This window comes from Teleopsis dalmanni, chromosome 1 (genome assembly GCF_002237135.1).
Source record: "Teleopsis dalmanni isolate 2A chromosome 1, ASM223713v2, whole genome shotgun sequence".
Taxonomy (NCBI): Eukaryota; Metazoa; Arthropoda; class Insecta; order Diptera; family Diopsidae; genus Teleopsis; species Teleopsis dalmanni.
In genome coordinates, this window is record NC_051846.1 from 21,668,429 (window position 1) to 21,684,827 (window position 16,399).

At 27.2% G+C, this 16,399-nt stretch overlaps 1 protein-coding gene across 1 annotated transcript in view; it reads left to right on the plus strand.

Moving 5' to 3' along the window:
- The first annotated feature begins 2,859 nt into the window (after positions 1-2,859).
- Positions 2,860-16,399, plus strand: part of LOC119678043 (uncharacterized protein PB18E9.04c-like) — a 233,893-nt gene continuing 220,353 nt past the window's right edge. Inside the window, exon 1 of the mRNA XM_038089684.1 lies at positions 2,860-3,684. The gene's annotated coding sequence lies outside the window, so the exon portion shown is untranslated. The remainder of the gene's footprint in view (positions 3,685-16,399) is intronic.

The window sequence follows — 16,399 nt, forward strand, 5'->3', positions numbered from 1 at the left end:
CACACTCCTATCAACATAAATGGCACCTAGCAATTCCAATGGCCTAGCAATCGAAGAACGATAAAAATTACATTTGGATCAAAGTATATTGAGAATTGCAATTTATACGACATTCACAGTAACCATCCATACGGCATCTGCAATACCAGCAGACGTCCAATTTATTTGCTGCATGAGTCATAAACGGAAATAACTACAAATTCTATGCGCACTCCATAGACATTTGAGATGAAATTTTTTTCTCTACATTCGTTTTGCCGTATTTATTTTTATTATATTTCCGGCGGAATTGCAATGTTCTTATGCTCTATTTGGTATGTTTGCTCGTCGGCTTTAGAGGAGCACTTGAAAATGTAGAAAAAATATTGTTGACAGGCAATATAGTATAGTTTTCGGTTTTGGATTCTGATTTTGGGGAGTTTGTACAACTGCTTAGAGTTAAATAAAACAATTTTGCAAGAGTCCGTTAGATGGATGGAGTGAGTGTAGTGCCATAACAAATCCTTAAACATTTTGTGGCTTTAAATCTGCAAATTTAATGCAAAATTCCTTGTAATTCCAACTTAGTAATCGCAACTTATCATCCAAACTTCATTAGCTTTGCCATAAAACGATGTTAGTATCGGTGTGGAAAACATCTTTAGGGGTGTTTTTGCGACATCCTCAATGGAGCAGGGGAGCTAACAATAATTTTTCGCATTGCGTGGGTTTCTGTTTACCCTCAAAATCAATTCAATCGCATTTCAAAAAGTGGGGAAAATTTTATTTGACACGCGTCATTCTCATAAGTTCAAAGCGCAAACTTCCTGTCCCTTTTCCCTTTCGTGCTGTGCGTACAATTTCATAAATTTCCTGAAATCTGATATTGTTTACGTTCAGAACTTCTCCTAATGGGTTACGATTTTGTTTCGCTAGTAAGTGTGTCCATGCTGGCTGATTTAAGAGTTGATTAAATGTAGTCAAATATGTCATCAGATAATGCTGATGAAGCGATATATGGAAATTTGATAATTAAGAGGATTGCTCACTTAATTACGCTTCCGAATTAGCAGTTGAAGAACAATTCATTTTATGCCATGTAAAAAGGGGGGTAAGAAAGTTGATGGATATCTTGTAAATGGATTTAAAAAAAAATATTTCTAAAATCATAAATCTAAATACAAATTTTTTCCAAAACTTTTAGCTGAAATACTCACCGGTTTTATATTGAATTTTCAAAATATTTCAAAAGTTGAAACAAAAATATTATTCAAAATTTTAATTGAATTTTAAACAATATAGTCGTTAAGATTTGGAATATGACCAATATTTCATATTCGAACAACATCGAGTATTATGGTTGGCAATTATTCTTACGACTTGAGGCAATTATATATAATATTTATATATATATATATATATATAGCTACTCTTAACACATCATCATCATTAAATAACCTTACAGTTTGATATGAGCTCTAGGATTTTTGAATCCGCAACATAGTTTTTGTAGCTTCAAAAACACAGTTAAGAGTTTTTATAAGCATAACGATATTTCTATATGTTACTTTATCTGTTTTGATCTATGTTTCTATATATTATTGATTTGTCATCATATGCTTGGGTCTTCATTGCGCCTTATTGGCACGTACAAATAATATCTGTCTTTTGGACGACTTTCTCGAACTTTTAACGCACACAATCAATAAATCGCACGAATTTTAAAAATCTGCTCTAATAATAGGTTATTTAACATCAGCCACTATCAGTCCATTTTAATACTCTAATCAAACTCGACTTATGTGAATTTGTTGCCGAAGACGTATTCCATAAAGTATGCGTTGTATTTCGATTTGTAGGTGAACGAATTAAGAAGTCATCATTAACCGATTATTAAAAAAAGTAATCTCGATTTGTACACCGCTAACTATTAGACATTGGACAGACTCTAGTCTGCAAATCCATTTCATTCTATGCTTCCTGGTCGTTTTTGGAACCAGGAATGTACAATAAAATCCCACCCACCATCATTGCCACCTCCTACACCCACAACCACTACCCATTCATATCCCTACCCATGGAATCGTCTTGTATATCCTATCATATTATCTGCATACAGGTCTCAGCGGGTTACAACAGCATTTTTATTACTATTAAGACACTTAGAAGAAAATAAATGTAAAATTTCAACTAAAAATTATAATTTTTAAATGACTAATTATTTATATTAATTAAATTACTTTGCATAATGAATATCAATTCAAAAATTCCAAATAATATCAAAAATTCTTATAGGTTGCTAAAATTTGTCTGTAATAATAACTCTACACAAATTTAAACCGCTTTTAATCCACTAATAGAAATATAGACAAAAAAAGAAATAAGATCAAAACAAAAACAATCAAATTCCACCACCACTTTTCAATAATAAAAATAAAAATAAAAATAAAGCAGAAATAATTATATGAAAGCATAATGAACAATTACAAGAGTTCAATTTGAATTTTATATTATGCACGCTCAAACACAATAACAAAACGCAAAAATATCCCTTGTGTGGGAAATTTTTTCATATTTCTTTTCATGTTTTTCTATGCAATTATTGTGTATTGACACAAAATTTTGTGTTAAGTACATGAAATAACTTTTCTGAATTTTATACTAAGATAACTTGTTTCTTCGTACTTTTTAATTAAAATAATTTAATTAATTAGAATATTTTTCATTTCTTAGCTTTAATTGTTTAAATTAACATAGGTAACGTTGCTTAAATGCATTTAAAATCGCAAATTTCGTGCGCAGTAAAGTGGAATGGCAACTCTGTTTCATTGGAACTGAAAGGCATTTATCGTCTTCGTTTCGTACTTTGTCGTCATTCTGGTTTAGCGTTGATATTAGTCGGACGTGGGTACTCTCGTGGCCGCGTATTTTATTGGGATTAAATATTGCATTTTTTGAACATTAAAAATATCTATGCAGAGTGCCACTGCGTTTTTGTTTATAATATATAAAACGAATGAAATACAATAATAAAAAATAATTGTACTACAGTGAGATAATAACGTAAAGTGAAAATATAGCAACTTAATACTAGTAGTAAATGCGACTGTCATTTACTGTTTTTGAGTGTTTATTTTAATGTCGAATAAGAAATTGTTTAACAATTAGTATTTGTGCAAAACGAAATCAATATTGTCCATTTAAACAATTGCAAGTTCACAATCCTATGTGTTTTACTTTTTTTGCTAAATTGGCAAATACAAGCCACGGGAAAAAAGTTGTTTACATAAAAAACTGTTTACCACAAACGAAAAAGCATCGTTAAAAGGAAACCTTAAAAATAATGGCATTTGTCATGTGTTGTTAATAAAATACCAGTGAAATAAATTTGTGAACACGAAAGCAATAATAATTAGAAAATATAACAAGCAATATGTGTTTGCTATTTATTTAGTGTTATAATAAAATGAGAAAATAAAACATAATTTGAATGGAATATAATTCAAATACAAAGTGAAAGTTTAATTGTTATGACCAAATATATTGTGCATAAATTGTTTGTAAACAATAGAGGAAACACAAATATAACAATTACTTAAAATTAATTATTGGAATAAAACATTTTGGCGCTCGATTTCAATAGCACGTTTCATTCATTTCTGACCTTAACTGGATTAATTTGTGCTAAAGAAACAAAAGGATAAGGTGAGTAATAACGGCTAACATTTAAATAATACATACATATGAGGAATACATATGAAAAGAATTTTTCTATTCTATTGTTTTTTTTTTACTATACAATTTCATGCAATGTGTTTTCCGCTTAAGTACCAGTTTTTTCGCAATTTACAAAGTAAACTAAAAAGGAAAAAAGTACATTGAAAAAGGGCGCTCCTTTTTTATGTTCCTTTTTGGAACCTTGTCCTGCTTGTTTTATTTTGTTTTTTTTTTTATCTCTCTTCCAACTTCACTACGACTTCCAATCAAACTCCAACATAATTGTTCTGTACTATATTTCCCCTACTTGCAGTGTTGCATTTTACTGGAAATGTCTGATTTATTGTTTTGATGGGAAATTTTGCAATTTATGGCAAAATAAATACAAATTTTGCAGTTGCTTGTGTGTGTAGTTTTCAACGAAAATTATTTTTTTTTTATTTTTAGTTGTGATTTTATTATATATTCCATAGGTGTGTAAAATGTAATTCCAAAAAAGAAATTGTGTTTTAAACAAATTGTTTTCTTGAATTTTTGATATAAAATATAATTTCAAAATAAGTTCGAGTTGCAAAATTGTTGATTTGGAATCGGCGGTTGTGTTTTTGTATAATTTTAATTATTTTACATTATTTGTGATGTGTTAAAACTGGAGTAAACAATTATATATATAAAAACTTAAAACATTTATTGTTCACTTTTTTATTCCAATCTTTTTTTATTTGATTTGTTTTGCCAATGTTTCGCACTGTTTTTAAGTTTTTAAAATAACCTGCCTCGAAGACGAGATCTAAGAAACTGCGACACGTTGAAGATAGCACACCAATAAAAGATACTATAGTTTTATTTGAATTATATTGAGTTATAACTACAATCATAACTTAATTTTTTTCACATCAAAAATAAAATAATGTATTCAAGATTGTTAATTAACTATGAATACTTAAATTCTATATAATAAAAAAAAAATAAATGTTTTATAAAAAATTGTATGAGAAATGAATGTTTATGTAGAATGAATATTTATGTGGCTACGTTTAATCTAGAATCAAAAAATATTGTTTAATTTTTCAATAGTCTTAAATTGTCTGTGGGTAACTTAATATACTTTCTCCAGGATAACACAATAGAGCTCAGAAATCGCAGAGTACCATTGTCCATTCTAATAATAATAATAAAAGATAAATAGGTTTCTAATTATTTTACAGTTAGAAGCTATTTATGATTCATATACTAAGTACTAACACTATCGTTCCATCACCTAAGACAACAATAATAAAAAATTTTTGTTCAAGGCACCGTCTTCTTCATGTTGCTTTAATGCATTGTATATACAATACAATTAGTACTATTTCATAACAATATTATTATAAAGTAACATGATAATTGTTGTATATTTAACTATTAATGAATATAATTTAGTTGATATTTCTCATTCTTATAATAATAAAAATAGTTTCTTCGATGAGTGAATGTTTTAATTCGTATATTACTTATTAATATGTTAAGAAGTCTGGCACCCACCAATCAAACGAAGGTCAGTTTGACATTTCATAAAGCAGTCCATCTCGCTACCATCATGAAAAAAAAATTAATATTTTTTTTTGAACTTTCAACAAACAATAAGTCAAAAAACACTTCCTTTAGAGATATACTAAGCAATGAGTTTTACTTAACACCCAGTTAGATATGATACTCTATTTTTGCGTATAAATTTAGAAGATTTTAAAATCTTTTCGAAATTCTAACAAGAAACTATTTTAATGGAAGTTATTGTAATCGTCTTAGCTCCTGCAGAATGCAAGATCATGTGGGTTACGATTGCGCTGAAAAATTAGGTACCAGATATAAAGTAATTGTCTCATTATTAAGCTGTAATGTGCGGCTATGCATTGTCATTTTGTAGTAATGCTAAACTATGGTTTCCATTCTCTTTAGAATCTTCAAACTACTACATTGAGATTAATATATCTTAATTATTTACATCATAGCTCTCATATGTTTTTAATCAATGTTATTTTACGAAATTAAGTTAACCAAGGTGATCCAGTATAAAGTCATTGCTTTAAGGTCAATTACCTTCTTTGAAACAACAACTATTTTGAGTTCTTATTATTACTGATACATATAAGTTAAAGTGACAGACTTAAAATCTTTAATTATCTAAGATAAGTTAATGTGCTTTAGTAAAATTCGCCATAAACTCCAGAAGCTACGATATAAATAGCAATATATATAATAAATATATATAATATATTAGTCTTAAGAGATGTTGAAGAGAATGATTTCACCATTGTTGATTTAAATTAATGATCCATTGGTTGACAACAGAAAAGAAGCTGTAAGCTTAACACATTTTTTGCTATTTATTCCTACATAGTTGAGTTAATAATCCTCACACTTCCTTTCATAGATTTAGTTTATTGAAGAATATTAAATATATTTTCAAGTGAAGTGTTTGGCTTCAGTAATAAATAAAGTTTAGAAGTATTACGATTTTTACCACACACCTGACACGTATGTAACCGAGAAATATTTTAGCTTTATAAAGAATATAAAACTTGGTACTTTAATTTCTTTTTTATAGTTTCAAATTTAATTAATAAATAAACATATTTAAATGAACGGCTCAAAATTTTATTACTATTACTATTCTATTCTACCGTCTTCCTCTTCTCCTAGTGAAACAGAAAAGTTCAAGTACTAAATTAAATTAAACTATTATTGTTCTTTTATTTTGTGATCTAGAAATTTTTATTTTGTGGAGATCACTAAATTCAATTTTTTTTTTTGTCTTTTTTTTTTGTAGTTGCAATGAAAAACTTATTTAAAATGCAAAGATTAAAATCTACACAATTTTATTTAATAAAAATGTTAAGGTTTCAAGACTTCGTAGAGCAATGACATATCTACTAAATAAGTTTTTTTTTGTTTTGTATAAAGTAGAGAACATAATGTCATGCCATAAAGACTTGAAACACTTATCGGGCAATCGTTATATGGCCTATAAAAATAGTTAGAAAAAAAAACTAAACAGTGAATCCAAAAAGTTACAACTCAGTCCCGAAAAGGTAAACAAAATACTTTTTTGTTTTTATGCGCTGACCAAATTAGTAACCACAATTTTATTGTATTATATTGTAGATTGTGTATACATTTGCCGCCTTTTCTTTGTTTTGCAGCGCTACATTCCTACCACAGATACACAGATACTTTTGTGCCACAACTAAGGCGGTTGATTGTTAAGTGCTGTGTCTTGCATAGATACATATATAGATAGACTTTTTGTTAGTGGAAAATATTGAAATGGCAGCCAAAACAAACATGTTACAAATATTTCGATTCCCACACAAGTGCCGCAAACTAATATCCAAAATCAGAGATTTTTTTTTTAGTTTTTTTGATTTACAATAACAAAGAACTTAAAATTTCTAACTTTAAGTGCTGCTAATAAAAATTTCCATAATTTGTTGTAAGCCTTTAAGAGCACTGCTAGCGCATATGAGCATTGCTTTCGTACAATGCAGTTGAAAGAAAAAAATAATTATATAAAGTAACTGACATTAAAATATGTAGGTCAAAAATTCCACAAGCCAGAAATCAAGTTAAAAAAATAACTACAAAAAACGCATGTAAATCGGTTTATTTTGTTTTATTTTTTCTTTTTACATTTGTGGTTGTTTATTGCTCTAAAAAACTCTACAATTGGCTTGAAAAAGGCATACTACAAAGCATTTAGATGCCAATAAGATGCAGATCTCTTTACAATTTGAGACTAACGAACTACACCGAAACCACAGGGAATTTCTAAACAGAAGTAGAGAACCATATATGCCAGTTTCTTTACCGGTGATTTAATCCTATTAAGCGTAAAATTAAAAAATTTCAAGCCATTTTAGTGCAATACAAGAGACAGAACATGTCATGGTATATACTTAATTATATGTGATATGCATAATAATAATCAATTTATGCAGTACGAATAGAAATAGAAGAGTAAGGTATATAACATCCATAATGTAGGTTTTGTTTAAATGATAAATTAGTTTGTAGATATATAAAAAGCTAAAGAATAATATTAAACAAAGTATTGACGCATTAACGTTTTGGGTAACCAGCTATGTGACAGAATATTAATGAAATCGGTTACATGAAACCATGAATATAACAAATTTTTACTAAAAACTATTACACAACGAAAGCTATGTGCAATCGCAGAACACTCAAAAGTATAATTGCAAGAACAGCTGATTTAAGTACCATAGATTGAATAACAGACTGAGTCCAAATTTAATATTTTGTTTACATTTCGACTTATTGAACATATTGAGCATATTTTTATATGGATTTTATATGAAAAATGACACATATTGCAAAGTATTTATTAATTATAATAGTATAAACATAGTACATAATATAGTGCTACTAACTTAATGAAAATAGTTTTATAAATTCTAATTACAATTATTATATCTTGTGACAGGAAATCTATCATTGAATAGAAAATCGGTTAATCGTAATATAATTTTTACTTAAGCCCAAAACTTTAATTTTTGTTCAAATAAATTTTCGGAATGACTATACAGTTGTTTTGGATCCCGCAAAATATCCCTCATCTTTGGTTTTTGGAAAGGTTAATATATTTAAAAAATTTTTAACCTTAAATAAATAAAATCTACTTCTTGTTAGTCAGTTCTTTGAAATCGAGTTTAGTATCATGAGAGCATAAACTTGGTTTTTATAAAAGTGTAATTCATTCTGTAATATGCCTATAGTCGGTTAACTAAGGCAAATTATGATACCACCAAAGTTTTTATAATATACTAAATATTATTTGGAAAACCAATTTTTTGCTTAAAAGCTTATAGTAATAAACAAATTATTGATGACAAATAAAAAAAAACCCTAACAATTATGATCATCTTTAATATCAAATTTTACATTCTCTAATCAACAACAAGAGTAGTAGTTGCTGGAAAGAGTGAAGTTGTTCCGTTCTTGTGTTTAGATAATGTTATGCTAGAACAACAATTCTTTTAGATAATGTGTAGCAAACTACACTTATGATTAGTAATCTAGACTAATAACTTGATATGTGCTGTCCGGTTTGTAAAAGTTTCATATCATAGGTGTACTCTGACATGTACACTTCATATGACACATTTAATCCGCCTATTTAAAATATTTTATACGTATAGATACCTAATGTGATACCCATTTTTACGAATTTGGTTTTGCTGGCAGTCATATGTCAGTTCTCTCCAATATAATGGTTCTGCAGTTGTTAGAAATATCTTAATGACGACATACTAATTTTTATTTTACCGATAAATGTACCGATGTATATAAATAAATATTAAGTTTGCTGAATAAGAATTGCATATTTATAATAAATTTAATTTATTATAATATAATAATTATTTTAAAAAATCACAACAAAAAAATAAGTGCAGATTGTAGTGTCTATTCTTAGCTTTAATTAAATATATGTCATTCTAAATTGAACAGTTTTTTTTAATTCTTATCTATTTGTTGCATCTTTTAGTATTTATCTAGAACAAACACTGTTCTGTTCTAGATAAAGTTCAATTTGCTATTGAAAATTGTTTGCTTTGTTAGAAAGTATATATGGATGCATCGTTAATATCTTTATTTTTTTCTTATTAATTTTTTTTTATTATGTTAAGAATCAATATTAATATAATATATTTATTACTTTGTTTTATTTGTTTATTGATTTTTAATAAAAAAAGTCAAAACACAAACACACCAAATTTTACATATTAATTAAAATTCTATAATTAGCGACTTGAAGTAATATTAATTCGTTTCATTATTCGATAATTGTTAATAAATTAAAGTAAAATTTAATAATTACAAAATTTCATTTTTACATTTATTTTTATTTTGATTTGTTTTTGTAAATCTCTTGGATTGCATACAAATAATTTGTTTACTGATCAAATAAATAACCTGCGCACTTGTAGTTTTGTTATCAGCTTTTAAAAAATCAAAGTCCAATTGAAAGAAAAAAATCCGAAAAGTAAATTTGAAGGTACATCACCTATGCATATATACATACATGCATCACAGTTTATTTTTGTTATATTTATTTATTATTTCCCCCGATTTGTTTTGGGCGAAAGTGTAAATACCCACAATGTTTTGGTTTGTTGCACAATTGATAGTGAGGTTTCATTAAATGTTTGCCTTAATTTGGCATTTTAATTTAGTATTTATTTATTATTATTACTTGGTTTTGGAAGTCCATATGAGTGTAATTAATATACTCATATTATGTTTAGAGAGAGTGCACTCAAGCCCAAATTAAGGAATTGCTTTAAATTTGTTAAATTTGTTATCATTTATAATAGTATAAAAAATAATTATAAAAAGCAACTATTTCATACCTACGAGATCAACTCATGGATTATTGTATAAATAATTTTATTAACTTTTGCATTTCTAATATTAGTTATGATATATTATGGATATAACTTATCTAAAAATAAAACGATCTATGCTGTTGGAATTGAAATATGTCAGTAATAAGTGCTCTGTTTCTGCGCACTTCGTCGGCAAATTCCATTCCTTTATTAGATAAAAATGTTTGTTTTTTTCTTGCTACTTATTGTAGACATTTTTATAGAATTCTGTAAATTTTGCAGATATTTTTTCAACCAAGAAAAACAAATTTGCATTTACAATAAACTGTTATCAAATGAGAAGGAATCTACAACCTTTCACTTTAGTAGAGCTATTCTCAAATTTCTTATAAATTCTTGTAAGTTTAGAAGAAAAGCAAAAACAATAGAAAAATATATATTCTCTAAATATAGAATAGAATAAAAAGAATAAAATTTATATTTTATAGTAAATTAGTTTTTAAATAAATAAATATGAATATATTTGTTTTCCGACATAATAAGGTCGATATATTAAAAAATAAATTGCCTGCTCTAATTTCTTCTTACTTATTCTTCTTCTTGCTAACTAACTATTTTATAATGAATGAAAAAACAGATTTATAAAAAGCTTATTATTTATTTAGAAATATATAATATTATTGGATTAATTTATTAATTAATTTAATATATTTATTTATTTATATGCTTTATATTTTTATACTTTACAGTACTCTATGCATACAGTTACTTAATGTATAATATATATATTTTGCGGTTTTCCTCTTTTTTATTTAATAAAAATCTGATATTATTTCTGTTATCAATTGTTATAAGAATTAAGAAATGCGGAAGAGCTGATGAAACAAAACGTCTTGATTAGATAGAGTTCATGGAAACTATTTGTTACGCCTCTGTTCACCTAGGAATAGGATTAAATAATAAATTGTTATATACATTTCACTATTATAGTACAGAATATACAATATTAGGTTTGTCATGATAACCTTGTGATGTAAACGTAGCAGACTATATAAACTATGTACATATATTTGATGCTTACATGAAAAATGGTATATTGACTTACTAAATTTATTTCTGTTTTTAGAGTGCTTCAGTATAACACTTTTACGATATTTTCCTTTATTTTTTATTTAAAAATTTATATAAAGTAAGTTAAACCATAATAGAATGTTTTAGAATTAATATTGATATTATTATATACTTTGTTAAATGGTAAGGGGGTTACTATTGATTTTTGCTTTTGTAAAATAGTTACTTACAATTTCAATAAATATTAAATATAAAGTTCAACAAATATATAAACAATACATAAACAATAATATACATTAGTATTATGCATCATTATCAACACATATACTAGAACATATCTCAAATAATAGGGTTACCGATATTAATATTTGGATTTAATTAAAATTCATTTGCAAATGTTAGCTAGCAAAGCTTTAATATAGCTAAAGTTACATTTTTTTATATATTCATAGATTGAATTTAATAGATCATAGTTTACCAATCCATCCGTTAATGCTTACACAAAATTATTTATACTGACTAATGTAAATATACTTGGCTTTTACAAATGAATTCTAAATCATTTTTTATGTATTTAGATTTAATTTCATTAGCTCTAATTTTTGGTTAAATAATAAACAAATAATATAAATACAATTAATAGAATTACACTTAAAGATTTTGCGAAGTTCGTATGGGTGTAAATAAGGTTTCTAGGAAGTGCATACCAAAACAAATTGTATGTTTTTATTAGTTGTTTGCTATTGAGTCATTAAAGAAATTTTATTTCGTATCTATTTATTTTAATTAAACTTGTTGACTTCATTTCTTAATGTTATTTTTGTATATTTTCACACGGGTTAATTGAAGCCATTGACCCCAGCACTGCCTTATAAATAAATATTTTTTATTTAATTTGTTTGTAATTATTTTTTATTTGCTTGCATTTCGATTTTATTGCATTTTTCAAAAGTGTTCACACAAAAATTTGCTGACATAACTTTTTGCTAAACAATAACTGATAACGAAAATATTTATTGTATAGATACTCACTCATATTAAAGTAATACAATCATTACCAAAAAAAGTAACCATTTATGATTGTCATAAAATTTATATGATTTTAATTGGCAATTTTATGATATTAAATAATATATTTATAGAAAAGTAACTATTAAACTCTAAAGCGTTTAATAAATAATTACTGATATGATAATAATAAAAATTCCCGACCTTACAAATCTTTTATAAATAGAGAAAGTTCGGTAAATAATAATAGAATAGATATCGTATAATCTATGGCTTATCAGTTTATTGTTGTTTCTAAGCGTTTAAGAGAGTTTTCAATATTACACCTACACGCATAATTTTAAATTAAATAACAAGTTCAGAGCGTTTCTTGGTAACACGTTCGTTACAGAACTAAAACTTATATGAACGGACTACTTAATACAATTCTCAAAGAAAATCTATGAATTAGAAATGCGTGTGTCATCGCAATCCTTACTGCTTATGACATTACAAACAAGAGAGGACACATCAAAGATCTTAAAAGAGGTTTACAAAGAATCTGTCGCAAATTCATTCTAACATCTTATCTAGCTTAAATGTTTACTAAAAAAATATTAAGTGTACAATTGTATATAGGTTATATCAAGATATTTCAAAACAAAAAGTTTCTCAAATATTAAATTAATAATATAAACTATTAAATTTCTATTGTGTGCATCTACATAGTTGTAGGTCCTTGGTATCCCAGTGCATATGTGCCCAATGGATTTTTGATGCACAAGGCTGTCACTTCAACCCAACCTAACCTAAGTAACTATGGAAAAATATTAAATGTTTTAAATTGTGTATATCTTGATTTATATTAAAAAGTTTTAACATTAAAGTTTATAAATTATTTTTAGTGTACTGAAATGAGTTTATATTATAATATATAATCCAAAACACAACTAATTAAACTTAAAACCATTATTATGTATAATAAGAAAAATAAGAACCATAAGAATAAAACCATTATACATATATAAGATGCACTTATCATGTTACAATATCAAATTTAAAACATATTTTAGCATATTTTTTTAATCACAAACAAAAATACAGGTTTATATATATAACTTTTTTTTAAATTTTTTATTGAATGTTTTTTCTAAACTCCAGTTTCATATATTCTTTCCCATAAATACGGCTTTTTTTTGAAAATATTTCAAAACTGAATCTACTCAAAAAAATTTTTAATTTATTTCAGCGCATAATTCACATATTAAATAAATTTTTTCATACCCAAAAAAAAAAGAAAACAGTCATATTCCGAACATTGCATCGCAGCACCTAATGCATAATTCAGAGAGAACATCATAAATTCCATAACAAATCGTGCCTCTTCCTGTAGGTTCAAGCGAAAGAAAAGAAAGATCAAACAGAATAAATTAAGGTTATAAAAAATAATGAAATGCTTTGCAAAATTGGCATAAACAAGTTGACTGGTCAGATCCGTAAATAAACCAGATCAGTTCCAGAAAAAAAAAAACAACAATACACTTAAAAAAAATTGTTTGCTGTCTATTTAAATTTGAAAGAGTTGCACGGCAAAAACACGCCGATAGCCATAAAGGCAGTGTATGAACGGCGAATTACTGTATGTCCAAATACGTAAAAAAATAATACTAAAAAAAAAATATCGGAAAAAAATTGAAAAAACTGTAATGAAAAGAAAACGTATCGCTACACTTGCAGAGTCGTTGAACTCTTTCAAGAACGCGCTCGAACACCACCGCTTGAACTAAGCTCAGCACCGCTTCAACACCGCTAAGAAAACCCGTTCAACCATTCAACAATTCAATATTGAAGACTTTTCATTTTCATTTTTTTATGTATCTTTTTAGTTTGGATTTTTGGTGACTTTATAAATTTTGTATCTTTTAGTTGTTGTTTTTTTGTTTTTATTTTATTATAGTTACATATTTTATTTTCATTTTTATTAGTCTTGTTTTTGTTATTGTTTACATTAAGTAACATTTGAAATGATTTGGTTGTTGTTTCAGTTTATTGTTATTAACTTAAATGTATCTCCAAAATTATACTACATGTATAATTTCCTGCGTTTAATTGTTTAACTGCGTAAAGCCCGCAGAGGCACAGCTACCCACTTTTTTTGAAAGCGACAACTTTATCTACTAATAAATAACAAACTAAAATAAACACTAAACAATAATAATAACAACAACAACAACAACAATAATAATAATATTTCCTGTCTACTAACACACGTTTTTCTTGTTTATATTTTGTTTTCCTCTCATAGTTAAACAGTTTTGCGTTTACAGCATCGCATCTTTCGCAAAAATCTTAATGATTGTATCTGTCAGCAAATTGAGTTTCACTATTTTAATTTTAAAAGTCTGCAATTAATTTTTTACCTTTTTTGCAAATTCTTGTGTAGAAATTCTTTTACCTGTTTTTCAACTAATAATCGACGAGCATGAGGTGGTAATAATCAGTTTTACAAATATTTGGCACGTTATATCGGAATAGACATAATTGTACAGTGTTCTCTCGTTCGATTTACAATATTAATATAGTCAATAAATTTCTTTATTAGTATTATGATGGTTTATTTATACTTTTAATTTTTAACATTTATAATAAAATTATTTATTTTATTGTTGGATATTGTAACAAAAGTCCATCCATATAGCTTTGAAATCAGCAATATGGCAAATCTAGCAGCAAATTGTAAGAGGCCAATAAAATTGCTATTAGATTTAAAAATTCTTCAAAGAGGGCAAAATATCGCCTTGAGAAAACTGGTTAACGCCCCATGGTACGTAAGAGAAGCGGAAAATCACAGAGATCTGACAGTCGATTCAGTCGAAACTGTCCAATATATGGTAATTGACAATCACAATAATCCAACACTCAGCAACCTAAAAATACAGCGAAATCTGATAAACACAGGCAGATACAAACACATCAGATCCATCATATTATAAAGCCCCGTATTCAGTTATTCTTAGTGTGACTTAAAACTGTCCACATATATAATAGAGTTAAGGTGAGTTAGAGTTAATCACCAACTCAGACATCTGCATATCAGCATATCAACAGATTTAAAAATTTCAAAAGAAATTTGTATAAACACCTTCAATATTAAAAAATTGAAGCATTCCTTATATGATATTTTAAATTCACAAAGTCTTGGATTGTTTTTTTTGCTAACATTCCAGTTAGGAATGTAGACCTCGGTACATCATTTCTTGAGTGGTATCTTCAATTCATACGGTCATGGGTTGTCCTTGTTTTTACGTTCTTGCAATGCAAGTCTCTGTAGAAATACTTTTAATGTTAAAAGTCCAGAGCGTATTGTTTTTTTAGGTCAGTTCTTTTCGTGCTGTATTGTGACGGTAATACTGTAGTAAGTTGTTTTTTTCTTTACCTTTCTGCAATTCATGTAGCCTTTAATGATATTTTTTAAGTTTTCGGTGACTTATTTGGCTTTCTTTTTATCTATCTCATCTATAAAACTTGCAGCAAACCATGTTCTTCTCATTTCTTGTTCATTCCCCACCAATCAGGGTGAGTGCTACTATCTCGAATTCGTTTTATAGTTTTTCCTTTATTAACCAATACGCTCGCCTACAATAGTGACAGAGAACTATTGTATTCCCAATGCAGCAGAGAACTCCAATATATACCTAGTCGCAGGTCTGATCACATTTTAGTTTATTTTACCTATTAACATAACTGCTTTAGTATTTTATTGTCACCACTTTCTGCTCTTCAACTTTGCCATACATATTGAATCCGGTATGAAATTTCTCATTCAAAAACACCATCTTGGTTTATATAAGTGTGCAATTACAAGTGTGATTTTATAAGTCATACTCGTAGCCCATTGGTTCACAACTATTTCTTTCCTCACTGATACTGTTATTTGTTTTGAAAAAACTGTCATTAAACACAAAAAGGTCGATATCGTCGGCGCATAGTAGTGTCTAGAGAAGATTGGTTTTAATTTCCAGGGTCAGAAGATTCTAAATTAACAGTAGCGGATTAAGGATTGATCTTTGATAGACTCCAACAATTTGTGCAAAGTTTTTTTTTTGTTAATCCACCTGCATGCTTGACCTTTGTTCTGACGTCATAATAAGTATCGATGAGAGTTTTCAGAATAAGATGCTTTCTTATTGCCTGCCATACGAACATATAAGTAAACAAAATATGAATTTCATTATTTAACGTTAAAAACCAATTAGATT